The 19,746-nt window shown below is 38.2% G+C and overlaps 1 protein-coding gene across 6 annotated transcripts in view; it reads right to left on the reverse strand.

Annotated features, from left to right (window-relative positions):
• LOC148946013 (pseudouridylate synthase RPUSD2-like) overlaps positions 1-19,746 on the reverse strand; it is a 323,761-nt gene that overhangs the window by 50,795 nt on the left and 253,220 nt on the right. The gene's annotated exons all lie outside the window — the stretch shown is intronic.

Here is a 19,746-nt window from a genome sequence, read left to right on the forward strand (position 1 = left end):
ATGACTTAAAGTTTGTTCTTCCGCCGTTGGCCCACATTGCCAAGGGTAGAGTTGTAGATGACGCATGGATAGATGATTCTTTTTCATATAATATCATACCCAAATCATCGGAGAAGCTACTGCTGCTAGAATTCATGTGGAAAACAGTTGACAAGGGTAACACGTGCCTGAATAAAGTCCGTTTTTTAGACTCTTTCAGCTTATTCCCCAAATCTCTAAGTCAATTGATTCAGGTGCAGAAAAGTGACAATTTTGATAGCTTCCCCCTCCTCAAACAGCGCGTCCCCGATGATGAAATGTATGATTTATTAATGTGTAAGGGTATATATCCATATGATTATTACAACTCTGGCTCGAGGCTAGTTGAGGTGTCACTACCGCCCATTGAAGCTTTTTACAATTCTCTTACTGAGAGTGAGTGCACCACTAGCGAGTACGAATTTGCTAAGAGGGTTTGGACAAAGGGGTGGTGTAAAAATTGGTGGGAGTAATTTAAACTAGACTAGTGCAGTGATGTACTCACTCTTCAAGACATTGTGTGCAACAATACGGATAAAATATCCGTGGATTTTGGGTTATTTTTTGTTTAATATATTTCAAATTATAAGTTTTTTTTGTAATTTATAATAAAAATAAGAAAATATGAATTAGTGCGGTTTAGCTTTGGTTTGATAATCCTGTATTTTGAGCGATAAAGTAGAGGGTAGCCGGTCTTCCATGGTGACCGCAAGCAGAAAGCTAACGCGAGCGTACCACCAACCGACGAAAATACAAAAGAAGTTTTTTTGGATATGAGCTCTCTATAAACTTCGACACTGTCTCAATACTGCTTGACATGTTGCAATTATAAATGTCTTGATAGTCCGTGTGCTTTGAATTTCCCCGACCTTGCTAGTGTTGAGGAGAATGGTGCACAGGGATGGTTTTTAAATTGACGGTGAAATACCCATGGAAATCCATGACTCGGTAAAAGACTTTGTTTTTCCGTGCATAAATAGACCGGTGGGTATGGACTCTCTGAGCCCCTACAATTTATCTCTAGTAGAGGATGGGAGTATGCACTGGGTACCTTCAAAACAAAACTGATTGCCGACCTCAACCCGAAATAGAATATCGTTGTTCATCACGAGCCATTGAAATGGATGGTGCCCAATTGTTTAAAAGTCAAAAAAATCCATAGAGCCCTCTAATTCTATTAAAAACCTGATGTAAAAACTTTTAGTTACACCTTTCTCAGTAAACGTTCAAAAGAGAAAACAAAGTTTGAAATAGAAGTTGGTAAGATAATTTTGATATCAGATTTTGTAAAAAGGTATAAAAACATATAACAATGAAGTTAGAGTCATATTGCAACCGTACCTACGGAAAAGAAACGAGTCATTGTGTATCCAAACTTCAAATTGGTCATGAGCCCAAACTCTAGAATGGTGCTCCTGCACCGAAAGAAAAGAGACATTGTATTAAATAAAAATATTTCGGGCGGAAGTGCAATAACTGAAATATCCAAGAAACTCATGTTGTCATTTTATTATAATGTATGCAAGGTACAGTGGCCGATTGAGGGACAAGTTCAAGTGTATTATGGGGACACTGATTCACTCCTGTTAAAAGTTAAAACTGAAAATCTATTGAATGCTTTGGAAAATGGCGAGTACATTTGCTCATGAATGGACTACACTAACTGGGACGAATCCCTCTACCCAGTGCTAGTGAAACGCCAGGCCCCAAATCAATTGTTAATGCTAAAATCTGTAACGTGTAGTGATCTGATATTCAGTGTTGTGTTTCCGAGTCCGAATTTGTATTGTGTGAAAATACACGGCAAGGATATCACACAAGTTCTCAAGGGGGTATCTACACGCTGTTTAAAAAATAATTTCGATAGGAGTGTGTATAAAAACTGTGTGGACCGTAGTTTAGTGCCAAGGGCGAAAGTAATGGCTATTCGCTCTTAACAATTTAAAAACTACCATGGTAGATGATCTACACCTTCAAGTTATAAAATATAGTAAATATTATTGTGAAGGTTGGTTTTGTTTTATTTTTGACACACGTTTATTATTTATATGAACGCCCGTTTTTTATTCACATATAAATGACACAAACTTTGTATAAAAAAATTAACTGACTTACACTAAAAAAAAAAAAAGTATAAATTGGGGGCTAGGTTTTTTTGGGTACGGAGGTTTTTTTTTTTTTATGCGTTGTTTTTCTATCCAAATAAATTTTATGTTGGGGTGGAGGGCTATATGTGTGTGTATGTGTGTGTGCTTGCAAGGCAGATAAATTTCCAGTATTTAATGCCGGCCCCGGCCCGGGCCCGCCGCCGCGGGCCCCCCGGCACCGGGCGGTTCCCGCCCCCGGCCGCCGCCGCTCCTGCCCCCGGGGGGAGGGGGGGGACCCCAAAATTTAAAATGCGGTAAAGAAAAGTGTGATATTTCAAGTGCGCAGTATTCCAATGAATGTTGTATTTTTTATAAATAAATAAACAGAAAAAAAAAGTGTATTTTTTTAAGCGTTTGTTTTTTTTTCTAGTGGCTATGTAAATGTTGTATTTTTTTTTTATTATAAATAAATTAAAAAAAAATTGTATTTTTTTTTATTCATGTTTAATGTGCCTTTTCAAATGTAGTTTTTTTTTTAAAGTATTTTAACCTTTTTTTATGTATATAATAAAAGAAAATATTATTCTTTATTCGTCTTCTTCTCATTATTATTATTATTCTTGAACGGAGTAGTAGTAGTAGTAATAGGGAAATTATTTAGTCATTAGACAGCCATAGTCTACAGTTAGTTGTCTAGGTGAACTGTTGAAGGGAACATGTATCAATTTAAAACACCATTCAGATCGTTTCTGTGTGGACCGTCAATGTCGGGCAAAACAACACTCTTAACTAAAATAATTAAAAATTGCGATAAAATGTTTGTGGAAAAGCCGAAAAAAATCTACTATTGCTATCGTATATGGCAGGAGTCATATGATAATATAAAAGCAATTGCTACCACGACAGGGATTGGTGCAGATACAATTCATACAGTGACTTGACGTTTTCAGACTTATTGAACCAAACTCTTGTTTCATAATTGACGATATGGCTGAATCTATTGAACATTGGTCCCAGGAAATGCTACAACTGTTCGCTGTTTAATATCATCATTAACAGTTTTCTGTTACTCTGGTTCTACACAATCTCTCTCATCAGAGCAAGTGTACACGAACACTTGCATTGAACTGTACCTACTCTATCATCTACAGAGTTGTTCGTGATTCTATCTCGCTAATGACTCTCAATAAACAACTCTATCCGGGAGCCCCCAAATTTCTGCTCTCAGCATACAATCAGGCACCTAATAAACCTTATGGCTACATCCTATTGGATCTTAATCAAAATACACCCGAGGATCTAAGTGTAGTCACAGATATTTTTGACAATGAAATTACAGTATATCTCCCCGTGAACACTAAAAAGACCTATTAGTTGCTATCATGACACTGAAGAAACTACATGAAAATAGACATCTGTTTTCAGTTCTAAGCACTTCAAAACCTCCGCTTAGGAAAGCAATACTCAAACACTGTATTGACAACGATTTCATTAATCTAATATCCGAACTTTGTTTAAATTTGATGGAGGGTAATGTTCAAGTGCCAGAAGTAGTTAAGCAACAGGCAAAGCAACATCGTTCTATTGTACGTACATTGGCATCTAAAAGTAAATGGAAGAATCACAAAAGGAAACGACTTCTGCAGGCGGGTTTGATCTTTTCAAAATTCGACTTAAAATAATGAAAGAACTTGTGTACTTTTTTTTCTAAAGAGAGAGAATCGCAAAAAACGACAACGTGACTCCAGGATAACTCTCTCTCTCGAACCTGGAGTACTGTGAGACCAACCTGTGCAAAGTTATAGAAACAGAAAATATTGAGGACGATAAAAAAACTACTTTTACTTCAAGATCCACTTCGCCGAGTGGACAAACATAAATCATATCGCTCGAAGCCCACTGCTGCTGCTGCTGCTGCTGACCCCAAGAAGGAATCATCTCCTCAGCATTCTGCTGGTGCTGCTGAAACACAATTAAATAACGAAGAATTGGATTCGATTGTAATGAAAATTGGAAATCTAATACCCCACTCATATCGTGAACAAAGTAAACGACTCCTAGCCTATCTCCTGGAAAGTGATCACATTCAAGTTGAGAGCAATGGGACAGGGATTATAATTCAGGGCAAGAGCTATAATCTACTTGATTTAATCTATGATATGGTTACAACTCGTAAAGGACTATTATAATTTGATACTCATCTATACAACTTTCTAAATACATTAAACTTCCCTAAAAGTATTATTGGCAATAGACAAATTCTAAAAAAATTGAATGAACATACATCATCGTCATCATCATCAACATCAACATTGACACCATTAAAAAATGAACTTGGATAAAAAGATTTTAAATCAATTTTGGAAAATACTAGCACACCACTGACAGCTAGACAGAAGCGAAGACGTATCCAGTCATCATCATCACCAACGGCCAGTATACAAAAGGGTAGCGGACGTTACACAACGTGTTTACGTTCAAAATGGTTGAAGTTCTGAAAGGTGTTTATGAAAATATTGGTGAGGCGGGGAGTTTAAGTTCCCCCACTACTCTTTCCAAAGTCACTGGTGTTCGCACTAAAAGTGTACTAGACTATCTACAAAATGAATCAATTTACACTCTGCATAGAAATCATAGACTTCGTGCCAATCAATATCGAAAAACTAAAGCCTTTTACCCATTGCATATAATGCAAGCAGATCTCCTGACTCTAGATGAGCTTCAACGGTGTTACAATACACCGTACAAGTACATTCTACTTGCAATCAGTGTTTATAATCGCTATGCATATGCAATTCCAGTTCGATCGAAGAGAGGTATTGAATTTGCCCGGGCCATTGAAATAATTTTCCAACAGGGTTAGTATAAAAAAATTCAAACTGATCATGGTAGTTAAGTTTTTAATACTCATCTTGATAAAGTAATCTAGAAACATAGTACACTGCTGTATCACAGTCAAAGTCATATAAAGGCTGCATTGGCCGAACGATTGATAAGAACTATTCGACTTTTAATTTCAAGATATTGTACATTGAAAAATACATCAGCTTTTATTCGTGATCTTGATAAAATCATGTTGATTTATAATCAACGACCTCATCGATCATTGTCCAACTCTACGCCAACGGAAGTTCATCATTCTGATCATGATACAATTGACACCTTTCTTAAACAATATTCCAATGAATCGTCGGCTGTCAAGAAGATGAAAAATAAATTCAATGTTGGTGATACTGTTCGAATTAATAGAACAACTAATGTTTTTGAAAAAGGGAATTACTTGTGGTCCACTGAACTTTTTAAAGTGGCAAAAATCCTAGACACTAAACCCATAACTTATCGTTTGCGTGATACCAAAGATGAAGAGATTCTCGGCGGCTTTTATGACTATGAATTACAAAAAGTTAAAACTGTTATTGATATCTATCAAATTGAAAATATATTAAAGAGACATACTCGTAAGTGTTGGAAACAGTTACTTGTTTGATAGTTTACATAAAACTCCGAGTTTGATTATTGGATTGCTGTTGAAGATATTGACAATGTCCCATGATTTGTATGTAACTTTTATGTCCAACGTTTCCGATCCTCTCGACAATGACTTGAATACGACAAGTGATTTTTGGACAAAACTCTCCACCGCCATCAAATTTGACGGTGTATATGAAGTGGCTCTTGTCGACTGCATTCTCAAAAATACTTATGACATCCTGAGAAACGGTCGTAAATATGAAATAAAAATACGACCGTTTGAATTCGGTGATGAAGGTGCAATGGCAACTTTTGACTCTAATCAGGACCCTATTGCTAACATCCCCTACAGTGAATACAATAACATGAATGAACTGTGTCTAGTTATCAAAAAAAAAATTGAAAGTCGAAAAAAAAGCGGTTTCACTTTCAATTACTCGACGGAACAAAGGAGAATTTATATTACCAATCCATTTGAGAATGAAAGAATTTTCCTCAATGAGAATTTACCTGAGGTTCTTGGTTTTAAAAACCGTATTATTAAGACAGAAAATTTCAGTGGTAGTGACCATGTTATCTATGCAGACTATGCACCCAGCTTCTCCACGGACACTTGTATATTTCTCTACGCTTCATTTGTGGAAACATCTAGGGATGGTAATTCAAATGTTCCCCTCCTACGAGTTCTTGAACGAAAAACCAATCAAGAACATGTTCACCACTACAATATAAAGCATCTTCAGTATATTCCCGTAAACACTTCCTATTTGGAACTCTGTCAGTTAACACTAAGAACTGAATTAGGTGATCCAATAGAAATTTCAAAAGGCTTAGCAGTGATTACATGTCATTTTCGACCCATTGTCAACGACAACGACGGTACAATAACCTAAGAAATGAACAATAGAAGAAGTCCATTTGTCTGTCCCGATATTGACTGTTATGTTGGTGCTTTGAGTCCACGTCAAATAGGCAATGGATTGGACTACTACAAGGGTCGTACTACAATGTCTGGCTATAGTTTTTGTGGCTTTACTGCTAATTTATTTTGTTTAGCACTACCCCTTTATAGAAAATATCTTGTGCCTGCTTTTTCAAATTTTTATGCCTCAACACGACAGGACTGGGTGTCGGTCAAGAATTTCAAGGATAGTGTTAAGTACAATATTAGATCTTCCGCAAGAGCCGTTGGTGAACAATTAAAATCTAGACAAAATGGTGAGGTATTGAAAAGGATGCGTTCGCGTCATTCACTCATCAGTCTCCACCCAGGCAGGAAGCAAAGGACATCAACAAGGACTTTGAGGAATAAAACAACGAAGTCCAATAAGCAACAGAAGAAGAAGAAAAAGAAAAGATTGTTAGATCAAAGAAGGATTTCTTCTCTTAAGATGACTTATCTCCCCCACAAGGAATAATATCCATCAATCAGTTCCTCATTGAATCTATTCAATGCTGAAAATGTTGATGTCAGTGTCAAGTATGGCTACTATGAACAATTTCACCCTCAACAGCCTCTCTCGGAAAATATAAACTTTCAAATATTTTCCAATGAAGACTAATTCATTGATTTGTCATCAACATTTATTTATTTACATTTGGTGGTGAAAAAAAAGTCAGAGAATACAACTCCAACTGCCGGTGATGGTCTCTCCGATGAAAACTGTATTCTACACAACCTATTCAAGCAAATTAATGTATTTATTAATGGGACATTTGTGAGCACAAGCAATAATTTATCAAACTCTGCAAGGTACATACAATTTATGATGATGACGCCAAAGGCATACAAGGAGATAAGAGGACAATCATTGGGCTATGAATATCGAACAGGTGTTGATACTGACGGTGAGTTGACTACAGCAGTCACCCAAGAGTATCATCTAGTTGGAAAATTAAACCATGAGATATTCAATATATCCCAATGGCTACCCCCCAATGTCAAGATTGACATAAAGTTACAGATGGCCCCATCGAATTTCATTTTGAGAAAAACACTTCCTGCAGCACCCGATGCAAACGTCATTATCACATCGGCAATTCTCCACGTCCGAAACCAACAGGTTATGAGCTCTGTTGCATTGGCAGTGGAACAGCTAAGAGCCAATGGCAATAACATTAAACTTCTTGTCCCGCATACAATCACTTATCAACGTCACATTGCCACCGGCTCTCGTAGCTATAGCGATTAATCATTTATCAATGGAGAAATCCCGTCAAAATTGGCCTTGGCCTTTTTGAAGAGTGGGAGTGTTGTTGGATCCAGGACTGAATCCCCCCACAATTTTAATTTTTTCGGTGTATCTAGCCTCGTGTGCAAAGTGAATGGTATTCCACTGTACACTCTATCATTTGACAAAAATCCTGTAGAACTCTGTACGAGTTGACAATGCAGTCCCTAGATCATGACTCTCAACTATTTGAAAATGGAATAACCAATTCAATGTTTTCAAAAAATCATGGATTTATTGTTGTGAACTTTTCAGGCAATCAAGAAATGACTATTGTGCGAAAAGAGAATGTATGTTTAGAGTGCATATTTGCCGATGCTTTGACCGAGAGTATCACACTCATATAACTGAGTCAATTCGAAACATATTAGGACATCACCCGATGGCAGTGTTCTACTAGACCTAGCACCATGAACACAAACCAAATAATCAACGTATTTAGTATGGATCCATACATGTCCCGGTATAAGTCCTATTGTCTACCATCGGACTTCATTGAAAAAATTCCAAGTGTTAACAATACCCTGATCATTGTTAATAGTAGTCCGTCGACTTTGACAACCGGTCATTGGCTTAGCATCTTTCAAACAGCGAAGGCTATTGAATTTTTTGACCCTCTTGGTCTATCGTATAAATTCTACGCACCATACATCAGCAAATTTATTGAAAGCAGTGGGAAAACCATTATTAAAAATCAACGAAGAGTACAGGATTTAACGACTAAGACATGTAGCTTTCATGCACTACTTTTTTTCATGTTCAGATGTCGTGGCTACACCTAAAAGTAGTTTCTCAACATCTACGTTGACTTACCTCAATTGAACGACTTTATAGTGGATAATATACTTACATGCGTATTTAATATTTTTTTTAGTGCACTAATAATAAATTGTTATAAAGATTTATTTTAATTTTTTTATTAATAAAAAAAAATTTATATAAATTATAAAAACGACTTTTCTACTCTTTAGATTTCGTCCACTACTAGGTATTTGTCGACAACAAATAGTGCAGGTAGATTATCTGAATTCACAGTGTACTGATCATGATGTAGTGCAATGTCAGGGTCACATTTTCTACAGTAGAGTGTGACTTCACTCTTGTCATATCTCTTTGTATAGTCATTGATACTATTCTCATTCATTCTAAAGAATTCACATGTTTTAATTTGCTTATTTGAAGCAATTTCACAAACAGTGTCCTCAAGTGTCGAATCACATTCCGTCACTGCCAAATAAAAATCAGTGGGCTTATAATAATAACACCCATTGTCTTCACAACGATGAAGTAGAAACCATATTCTTTTGTTGTTCCAACAGTTGTTCCAACAATCTAAAACCACGACGATACCAATCTCGTAGCAATAAACTAAAATCACGGTTAAGATTCTTTCCAATCATACCGGGATATGTACTCTCCCACTGCTTGCATTTATCATAATGACAATTGGAGCATAGGTGACCTCTAGGATGAGAGTCAAACACCTCTTCAAGACAGGAATTACAACCTTTAATTTGTACAGCATATCCTCTGTGCAATTTATACGGGTTGCATAATCTACACTTTTCATCATACTCCTAAATCATTGTGCAATTCTCACATGATGACCAACTGCCCTGTGTGTACATACATAACGGACATGTATGGAACATTTTGTCATGTGTTAACGCTCTCACTGCTACAATGAAACTGAGCTAGCAACAAAAAAAAAATTGTCTGAGAGAGAGAGAGAGAGTAAATCATCCTTGAGCACCATCTTTCTTATGAAAAAAAGTCCTAAATTTCTAAACTAATGTTTAAAAGCATATCCAAAATATCATTTTGTCGTGTCGTGATCAATATATCAATAAATTGTGTAAATGCATTTGGACCACGTCGTAAAAGCTTCATACAATAGTCTAATGATGGAGAATCAGTTTTCATTATATCGACAAGCATTCCTCGAGAAAATATCTTCCTTTGAATAGACAACTCTAGAAAATCATCATCTAGAATTAAATGTTTTTCCATAAGAACTAGATTCCTCATGATTCAACCTTTCTCAAATCTATCAATTTTTTTAGTCCTAACTATCACACAATCAACTTAACAATAAAAAGAATTTCTTTTTTCTACTATATTAAATATAATCCATTATAATGTAGAAAAAAAAAATACCATTGATTTAGAATCATTTTTATTGAACATAATTTCTATAGTAATATTAACTGATGCCTTTTTTTATCATAAATATATTTCTATAGGGCATCTAATGCTTACCGAAGTTTATTTATATGGAGAATATTCACTTTTCCAGCAAAACACAGCTGCTCCTCCTGCTTAAATTTGCTTAATGATATCACGTATCTCGCATACATAATGTCCCATTCAAGACATAGTCTACAGCCAGCGGTTATTTCTACAGCTACATTAGGTACTCGTATATCGCTGCTGCTGCTGCTGTCGGTTACATCATTAATCTCAAATAATGTAAATGCACCACTCATTTTTTTTTCTCACTAATATACTTGCAAATAAACTATTATATTTGAATTCAAGTCTCTTACTAATATGAATTGTAAAGAAAACTTCCTTTTATTCAAATCCTAATCACCAATCAAGTTATACTCGCTCCTCTTGGCAAAGGTGTAATGACCTGTAGAATGGGTCTACCAGAACAACCTGTTTGGTACGGGCGCATACACACAGTATATACCTTCAAGCAAATTGCACATCATTTTTCAAATTACTATTGCATCTATAGAAATGGTACATCGATGCTAATGACCATGGTAACCCCAATTCGTTTAAAGCATACACAAATACCCCTGCCTTCAGGCGTATGGTTCAAATATATAGATTCCTGGCCCTTGGTAAGTCATATTACGCAATCACTGGCTTGATCCATAGGTGACTGACCCGTGGTAAGGCATATTACGCAATCACTGGCCGGACTGTGCATTGCCTTACTACTCATGAATAAATTAACAGCCCTTTTTTGTTTCCAAAATACTCATCCTTAAGGAAAACTTAGTTTTTAATGAAACTTAGTTTTAAATGTTTTTGTCCAATTAAAGCCAATTTCCATATCTTCGTTGGGTATATAGGCATGGGCCCCCATAAGGGGGAGGGCAGGAGGGGGCACTAGCCCCCTCCTGGCTGAATGACAGTGCCTCATTTTTGTATTTTTGATTTGAGATTTCTGTTATATAACATTAAAAGTGCCAATTAGACCAGGTAAGCCCTCCTGGAATTCAGCTTATGGGCGCCCATGTATATAGGTGTTCCCGAGTGCGATTAGTGGGTAGAGATGTACTAGATTCTAGAGCAGTGATTCCCAGCCGATTTTGGGCCATGTTTTACCTAGGTATTTCTAAAGTCCTGATGCACCACTTCTGATATTCAAGTTGTCATTCGAAGTTTTGCGTGAGCTCACCTGAAGGAGGCTTAAAAGATTTTCTCTTTAAATACATTTGAATGTGACGTCACTCACAGGACAAATGTTTTTTTTTTCAAAATTGATGCTCTCAAGTAGTCAGCCGAAGGGTGCAGTCCTGCCCAGGATCCACCAAAATATTGCTATGCCCCACCGGTGGGGCCTGTGCCGCACGTTGGGAATCACGGCTCTATGAGGATGTTTCTTAATCTGTGTTGCCACTTATACCGCATTTCGCGGCATTACGCCGCGATTCTGAGAGAAATGCCGCATAAAATTTTGATCATGCCGCACGCAGCGATTATGCAGCGAAATGGCTTTTTATGCCGCATTTGTTCCCGTATGTAAAATTTGTCCAACTTAAAGTTTCTTATCTTTCGCAAATGATTTTGTTGCATAAAATGAGAATTTCAAAGACGCGCCCGACTCGTATCGTGGAAGTCAACTACGGACCTTAATTAATGACCCGTCGGCGGTCGGAAGCTTGTCACCTGGGAGGCCAGTGTGTTCGACGGGGGTTGAGTTATTTTTGCGGGTTTGACGAAACTTTGACGTTTGAGTTTCTCAGTTCATCTCATGACTTCAAGACCTCTGTCAGCTCAGCCCAAGTGTTTTCAAGTTAGCAATAAGGACAGACAGACTTGTCTTATTTCACAGGATTGTCTGATGGTATTGATGGTAAGTAGTAACTATATTTAAGTAGCCTAGGTGTCGTAAGATCCGTTATTAGCTAAAATGTGTGTGTGTGGGGGGGGGGGGGTATTTATCGACTGGCTGGTCATTTTTACCGGCTGTTTTCGGCAGAAAAAATCTAATATTAGGGAGAAAAAACGACTGTGTTGACAAAAATTCGGCTGGTTTCAAGAAAAATTAGAGGCGCTGCGCGTTGACTTGGCTACTTTTTAAAGACTGGCCGACACTATTTGGGGGGGGGGCGCCTCCCACCTAGTCGTTAGGGCCCTGGCTGTAATCGGGTCAGAAAAAGTTTTTTGAGCCAAAAAGTACTGGCCTATCCTAGGGGTTGGGCGGGTTCTATGATCTGTTTTCTGTTTACCAAAATGCGTATTTTAACTAGTTGCCAGCTCGGTACCTCATCATTTCAAAATTCGAATTCATCATGAGAGAGGTGTCAACGAGACATCAACGAGAGGTGTAGTTCTTACCGAAAGTTTTGAAAGCCCGATTCTCACTAGAAGAGATCATCAAAATCACGATGATGAAACAGCTAAGAAATATAATTTTTTCCGAAATTAGCAATTTCCTTGTTAGCACTTGTCGACTGAGTCCAGCCTTTCTACCCTCCGACGCGGCTGGCTGGACGCATTATATCTGATGACTGAATTTGCCTCGGTGAAAGTGAAAAACAAGACCATAGGTTATATGGGATCCCAAAAATTCAATATTTAATCCAGACATTAGGTTTTTTCTTCGCTAGATCCAGTCTTCGCCAGACTCCATGAACATTTTTGCTCTTAAAGATCTTGAAACAGATTAAAACCAAATGGCTAATCCTCTGAGAAAACCAATTTCAGATTTGGATTCAGCATGTGTGTTTACCTCTGTAAGTCATATCTGTTTTGACGATACCGATCGAAACAATCCTGCCTTCTGCTAATTTTCCGGTTTCGCCGAAATTCCGGAGCTACTTGTCTGGCGAAAAATTGAAGCTCCGAAACGAATTTAGCGTATCTCCTTACTCCTATTTCCAGCATCTACTCAACTTCAAATAAAAAATATACGTATAACAAATTATCAGGTTTCAGCCGGATTCCGGACGAAATATATGTCCGGCTAAAAAACGATTGTCATATACGGTTTCAGCATGCTCTCTTACCCCGAAATCGAACATCTTATCAACTTCAAATAAAACGTTTACTTTTAACAAACTTTCCGGTTTTGGCCGGATTCCAGGCGAACAACTTGTCCGGCAAGAAGATGGTTCGCATTGCCGTGTTCAGCATGTTTTCTTACCCCATAATCGACTATCTCAGTAGCTGTTTAAAAATATTTTGTCCGTCCCTTAATTTGAATCCCCACCCCTAAATGTAGGGCTACAGAGCCCATCTACGAACTCGACCTTTCCCTTGACCCAAAGGATCCTCCCACCGAGTTTCATCAAAATATATCATTCCCTTCGACAGTTATCGTTCTCAGGCTACAGACGGAAAGACGAGCAACTTTTGTAATGTCATAGGTAGCCCTCCATTTACATTTCGAGATCCCGACAAGCAAAACAAAAGAAGTCCTAAACAGATGATAGTTGAACAGGCACCCAAAATGAACAAGACCAAAGTTTTCTATGGAATCACAAAATTTAATCTGTGATCCAAACAGTTAGCTCTTGTAGGTATCCGTTCTTCACTGGACTCCTTAAAATTGAACTGAAAAGCAAATTTTTGTATGTGTATTTTAAGTGAATACAATGCAATATTGGATTGTGTTAAGAGGAGTTTTTGGCATTTTTACTGTTTTCTCTAGCATGTTGTTCAGAATATTTAAGGCCTTGCTCACAGCACAAAGTTCTACTATGACGTGGAAACTTTGAACCTCAATACAAACTCGGCTTTTCAGTGGCCCAATCAAATGAGCTTGGTTAATACTGCTCAGTGCGTGAACACCTATTTGTCATAAATCATTTTCGGCACGCATGCAACACAGTTACTAGCTGTAGAGGTACCCCAAATCTGACAGGGAATATCACTGTATGGAATTTTATTAATCGTGAATATATTCAAGTAATGCATACAACGGATATTTCGGCCCTTCTTGGCAGGGGTCCTCGTCAGGCTGTCAAACTTCATGATCAACCTTAGGGAAGAATACTTTCTCCGAATAGGATCGTAATTGACGTATCCGTTTAATTCGTTGCTTCAATATGTGTGTCTAAGTAAGCCTGGGCAACCAAGTAACGCATTTTCATTTGGTCTTTCAGCCCTTTTCGGTAAACAAATTTTACAATCCAGATTTGGAAACAGAATTGTTCATTGAGTGGTGTTTGTTGTTATGTGTGTTATTTTGTACTCTCTCTATTTCTTTCCTTTGATTTCTCCACTATCTTAAACCTATAGAGTGGGTCATAAATAGTATTATTATACGACAATAGTTGGGGTTTTGCAGATACCATGGTATTCGATATACGGTCTAAAGTCGTTTCTGCAGTTACCGTAGTATCCGATACCACGGTCAAAAGGCGTTTTTGCAGTTGTCGTGGTATCTGGCCTGCTACCGCGGTAGCTGATATTCAGATATCACGGTCCGACCGTGGTATCTGCTCGTGGTATCTGAAAAGTCATCTCATTTTCATCAAATTTTCTCAAATGGGCGAAAAACAACTTCAGCACTTACTTATGTAATTGGATATCAGTTTTTCTTTTGGGATGACTTTTGAAAAGTGCAATTTCGGCAATATAATAGTCGTTTTTGCAGTGGACCGTATATCAGATATCACGGTAACTGCAGATCCGCAGTTACCGTGGTGACAGGGGTATCAGCAAAAACGCAACATATGTGTGTTTACGTCATATCTACTTTGATTTGACGTCATATCTGCTTTGACGAAACGTATCAAAACTTCCTGCCTTACTTCTGCCAAATTTCTGACTTCAGCCGGATTCCCGGCGATGCATTTACCCGGAAAGAACAAAGAGTTCTCAGCAGGCTGGTGCTGGAAGAACTTAAATTAATACAGATTCGTTTCTTTCACCAGCAAGTCAATCCATGAAAGAAAGGGACATAATAGCTAAATATTTCTCTTGTTTATAGACCCAACGTGTTACAACATAATGGTAGAAGTGATAGATATCGATCAGGAATATGAGGACGGTGATAAAGACTCGGACAATGGTGAACCCTCCAACAAAAAACCGGGGATCACAAAGAAAAGGGCAGACCAAAGATACAAGACTTAGTGGGAAAGAGAATCTGACTTTAATGAATGGTCACGAAAAGGAAAGATGCAGACCGGTCAAAACAGTGGATATTTAGCTCACTGTATTTGCTGCAAAAAGGATTTCGTTTGTAAAAAAGGGAAACACGACACAAAAAGGCACAAACAGACCAAAGCTCACGAAGAAAATAAAAAAGCGTGGATAACTTCGTCTTTTAAGACCATGGCATTTAGTCTTCATTTTTCTCGTGATTCAAAAATCGAAAGAGTGGCCACTGTTGAAGCGAAGCTAGTGACATTTCTCGTTGAGCACGATCTACCCTATTCGCTTTCGGAAACTTGTGAAAAGTATGCCAGTCCCAGATCTTCTAAGCCAGGCCACTCTTGGTGGAACTAAAGCAACTAATATTTCTTGACAAGCGTTGGACCCTCATTTTCATGAAAAGCTTCTTGAAAACCTGAAAATGAATCTTTTCTCCGTAGTAATTGACGAGACCACAGATTCCTCTGTAGCCAAACAACTTGCTGTTTGTGTCAGCTTTTGTGACGAAGTAACGAATGTGCAGGTAGATTTGCTCGCTCTTGTCGAATGCAGCGACGAATCAGCATCTGGTCTATTCAACCAGCTAGTGAAGGTGATGGATGATGTCAAGAAGGCGGGTGTTCCTCTACAAAACTGGGTCGGATTCTGCTCTGACACAACGAATGCTATGATGGGGATAAACCACTCAGTCAAAACACTTGTTGAAGGGAAATGTCCCTGGGTTACAGTTGTGAAATGTAGCTGCCATCTGTGTGCCCTAGTTGCAAGTCTTGCTTGCAAAAAAACTGTCCAAGAGCCTCGAAGATCTATGTCGGACTGTGAGCAATCATTTCAGGCACAGTGCAAAACGCCAAGATGCATATAGGAAGGAATTTCAAGTCTTTACTCAAGTAGAATAGCACAGATTCCTTGCTTTGGCTCCAACACGCTGTTTGTCGTTTCAAAACTGTGCACGCCGTATTCTCGAACAGTGGGTTACTCTTACGTTGGACTGGGACTCGTTGGTACTTGATTATCCCTCGCATGCAAATGATCATGTAAGAATGACACTAAACAACCCATACTCAAGGGTTATGATGTTTTTTGTCGAGTACCTGCTAGTAGAGCTGAATGAGTTCAACACCATCTTCCAGTCTGAAAAACCCCTATTCACCTTATGAAAACCCAGGTGGAAAAACTTCTTCGGACAATAGCCATGAACCTTATGAAGCCTTCAAATATTAGAACAGTCAACCCTTTTGACATAAATCGGTATGACGAAGTGAACTATCTTCCCGACGAAAATGTCTATATTGGCTACAAAGAGTACGATTTCCTTGTGGGGCTCGAAACGAGAGTAGTTACCAGGCCGTTTTGTAGCGGAAAGTCTCCGAATTCGTTGCTCCGCGAGGGATTTCTTCGTCGAAGCTGTTCAACAAATTCTTGACCATTTTCCATTCTCTGAAAATATCTACGAGCTGGTACACTTGCTTACCCCAAGCTCTAGTTATGAACTGAAAATTCCCAGCCTTCGTCAGTTCTTCGACTACTACGATTCTGTGCTTTGGAATAAAGCAAAGCTAGAGCAGGAATGGCGGTCTATACCAAGTGTAGCTCTACCTAGTACTGTCGATCTTCCTGACGTAGATGACATGGATATTGTCGTTTACTGGCACCACATCTTGCAAACGAAGTCACCAAATGGTAGTCGGATGTTCCTAAATGTCGGGAAAATGGTTCAGTACTTTTTCTCACTCCCTTTCTCAAACTTTAGTGCCGAGCTCAAGTTTGTTCAAGGAAGTGAATACTGATAAGCAAAACCAACTGAGTGTAGTGATTCATTCGGCAAAACTTAAAACCAAGTGTGGACTTAAGCACTGTTCTAAAGGAGGGCTTGATTCGGGCAAGGCAGTGCTAGAGCTAGAACCCGGACTAGTCAAGCGTGTACACAAAGTGAAGGCTAGTGCCTCTTCTCGTGACTGTAACGTTTTGAACCAAAGCATTGTGTATGGTCTGGCCAAAGATATTGTTTGTGACACACGTGAACAGTCTGATTCCGATTAATCTTGTCTGTTTGTCTTGTATTATTTATATGAATGTTGCTTCTTGAAGCTTTTGATATTGATTTTCATTAAACATTAATCGAAAAAGGTTAAGATACGAGAATCTAGTTACCCATCAATTATTCTATTGGATAGGCTTGAAGGCCCAAGGGAAAATCGCTTTTAATTTCTTCACTATTCACTTCACATTTATACGGTTTTCCTACATTAGACTTTCCCTGCTGTGGTACCTCTGCATTTTTACTTCTGTTGCGTGCTTGACAAAAACTATGAACGACAAATGTTTGTTCACGGACTGAGCTGACCGTCCTTACCTTTGACCGCTGAAAAGAAGGATAGACTGCACGTGTTTTCTCAAATTTATGACAGATCTTCACCACACTTGACTTGACACTGAATCAACATTAATATTAAAGCGAGATTTTTCAACCATTCTCTCTTAAAAATACAAAACACAGCTTTTCCGAGAATTTTGGGCATGCCGCGGTTTTTACCACATTTTGGTTCAAGGATGCCGCGGAAATGCCGCTTTTTGACGAGGCCGGCGCCGCGGAGCGGTGCCGGTCGAGTGGCAACACTGTTCTTAATGTCTCTCATTTTGAAAATAAGAAGCAGTATGAGATAAGCGCTTTCATTTTGAGGATAGCGATTCACTGTCAGATAAAGTTTGGCTCTTATATTGAATAATAACTTATACTATATCATTGTATATGGAATACTTTACAGAAAATTTCATAATATTTTAAAGCTAATTTATAACAGAAAAGCTATTTCCCCCATTCCCCTGAAGAAAAAACAACCCAATTCGTTCCTGAGACAGAAACCCGTAAAAAACACATAGGAAGTTTACAATAAAGAAACCTCATTAGGGAACTTAAGGCTAGATTTCTATGCACTTAGATACTCAAAACTGTGATACATTCAGCCTTCTTCTTCAAAAAAATTGTCATATACCCCCTCCCACACTTTCAGCCGAATGCATATTTGATATTTACAAATGGTTTGTCAAGAGTAGGTATGACTGAATATATTGAGAAGGGCCAATGCTGAAAAAATGGCTAATCTTAGTTTTGGTGTTCGTTTTCAGGGTTCCATTGTAACTGAACCACCGTGTAACTGAACCCCTGTAACTAAACCACTGTTCAACTGAACCACCGTGTAACTGAACCATCGTGCAACTGAACCACCGTGCAACTGAACCACCATGTAACTGAACCCCAGTGCAACTGAACCACCGTGCAACTGAACCACTGTGCAACTGAACCACCGCATAGCTGAGCCCCTATGCAACTGAATCACCCTGCAACTGAACCCTCGTGCGACTCAACCACCGTACTTACATTGGGTAAAATACAAGTTAGAATCTTTACGTGTTCAACCTTGTTGGAATTGTTTGCTTTTTTAAGTCTTTATATTACTGTCAAGATGATTTATAATAATGCTCTGTTTTGTTGTCGCAACAACAAAGAAAATCGGACGTAATAAATTCTTAAATCCAGATTTATTTATCTTTTTTATGTCTGTTAGTTGGGGTTCCCTTCACCCTGCCACTTTCTACGAGTCTAAGCGTTTACCCCCCCCCCCCCCCCCCCAAACACAATCCCGAGACAGAAGAGTGAAGACAATATCGAATTCAGAAAGTGGTTACGTAGATAATTTCGGAGACCACACTGCCTTTCCATGACGATAAATAAAAGTTCAAATAGAGATAAAATCCTTTTAATAGACAGTGTTTCACATACATTGTGAAACACTGTCTATTAAAAGGATTTTATCCCTATTTAAATTTTTATTTCAAGTGGTTAAGGGATTTGATTTAATATCCGTACATACATTAGAACAATACAGCAGCTTGGATTGGGGTTGAAGAGGATGAGGTAGTCTCTGAAGCAAATTTAAGGAATAAAAGTCCGTTTTTTTCGAAAACCTTCATCGTCCACGAGGTCCGAAGGATTTTCACGTCTCCGATTCATTAACTGGAAATTTTTCTTTCTATTTGATGCAAAATAACAATCCTGAAGCAGAATAAGATTTCATGCGTCAAATGCTTAATGTTTTCTATTTCGCCCCTTTTCTTTGAAGATTCTTCCAACCAATTTTAATTTAAGTTTTTCTATTTTCATATTTTTATTCTATTTTGGTATATAATGATGATTTGTTTGATCTCAAAGAAAGAAATACTCGCGGCAGACGAGAGAGTTATTGTAGCTGAAGTAGGACCGAGAAGAATGAACGAATCAAGTAAAAAGTGAAAATGAACTCACGTGAACCGATGTGAGGGCTGTTGTGCGGGGCTGTTTTCGCAAGTCATGCCAAAGTTCTTAAGCAAATGGAAAGAGTATTGACCAGCACTGGCGATTCTTAGCCTTTCCATATGAGTTCAAGTCGCCTGACGGAACAATTCAATTTCCAAACCGATTATTTATTCCGTTCGAGAATACTCTCAAGAAGGAAAATTCGTACTCTTAGAATAAAGTTCGTTGGCACTTTATCAAAAGCGAAAGGATCACTAGTCTGAGATAGTTTACAGCCAAATTCTAGCAGTGAATTTGA

The sequence above is a fragment of the Artemia sp. Qi Xiang Cuo genome, chromosome 12, assembly GCF_049724085.1.
Source record: "Artemia sp. Qi Xiang Cuo chromosome 12, ASM4972408v1, whole genome shotgun sequence".
Taxonomy (NCBI): domain Eukaryota; kingdom Metazoa; phylum Arthropoda; class Branchiopoda; order Anostraca; family Artemiidae; genus Artemia; species Artemia sp. Qi Xiang Cuo.